Raw genomic sequence first — 1,362 nt, forward strand, 5'->3', positions numbered from 1 at the left:
TTTAAAGTTGTGACGATAGTGTTAGTCACTGCTAAACCCACCCTCATGAGTCACTTATTCACAAATGCAATCATTTCTGGTGCTAAGTTTGGCTTAAAACTGTTAAATTTGCCAAACCATGTTGTATTCTATAACGCTATTTGATAGATCATCAACTGGGTCAAAAAGACAATTTTAACATGAAACTTTTTTGGTTGCTTTTAAAAATCCAGTTGACCATGGAATCATAGAAAGATGTTGTGCAGAAGGAAAGCATTGAGCCCATCATGCAGTGCTCTTTGATAGAGCTATTTAATGAGTCCCACTCCCCTGATAGGACCCATACTCTTCCCATCCTCACACCCCCAAAAGGTCCAAATTTCCTTTTAAAAGTTATTACTGAATCTGCTTCTACTGCCTTTCAGGAAGGTTATTTCAAATCACCATAACTATTTGTGTTTAAAAAAAAGTTTCCTTGTATTGCCTCTGGATCTATTGTCATATATCTGTTTCCTCTCTTGCCAACCTTTGTCACTTATTCACTCTATCAAGCTTCCACTGTTGTTATTGAGGCCCTGCACTTATTTGAAGTCCCTAATCACTGGCATCATTCTGGCAAGCCTCTTCTTCATTGTCTATAGTCTTGATGTCCTTTTTCAAACATAATCCCCACAAAATTAACCACACTGCTTCAGCTGAATCCTATTCCTATTCCTATTTTAGAAAGGTTCACAATAACCTTCCTTGCTCTTGCGCTTTATGCCTTTTTGTTTTCATAACAACAAGGATCACATTAATTTCTAACAGCCTTATCCTTGTCCTGCTGCCTTGGAAGATTCCTGCACATATACTCCCTCTCTGTTCTTTCCTTTAGAATTGTGTCATTTAGTTTCCACCTGATTTTCTTGCTTTGTTTTTAGCTGAGAAGATCACGTGGAGGGAATTGAACAAACATCAGCATATTCGCAGCTAATTAGCAAAAAAAGTAATTGCCTTTACTTGGACTATCAGAAAAAAACTAAGAACACATAGAACTGTCGAATTTAAACTCGGAAATATGTAGATAATGTTTTTGGGCATCGTTAGCAGCTCCAGAGTTTGGAGGGGAAAATGTGTTTTTTTGTAAAAAAAGAGTTCAAATGGAGAAAAATGTTTGACTTTGAAAAAAACAGCTACTTAAACATTTATTTAATAACATAACAATATGGGAAATGGAGCGGGCTATTTACTCTTTGGAGTCTGTTACACCATTCCACCCTTTGGTCAGATTGTTACTGATTTCTGACTGATTTCCACATACCCATTTTTGTCCTAAATTCCCTTTGGACATCTTAAAGTCAACAATTGATCAAGCATCAATGTGCTATTTGAAGAAGGAAGTTC

Source organism: Chiloscyllium plagiosum, unplaced genomic scaffold (assembly GCF_037043375.1).
Source record: "Chiloscyllium plagiosum isolate Xiang-an unplaced genomic scaffold, Cpla_swu_hap1 HiC_scaffold_18, whole genome shotgun sequence".
Taxonomy (NCBI): Eukaryota; Metazoa; Chordata; class Chondrichthyes; order Orectolobiformes; family Hemiscylliidae; genus Chiloscyllium; species Chiloscyllium plagiosum.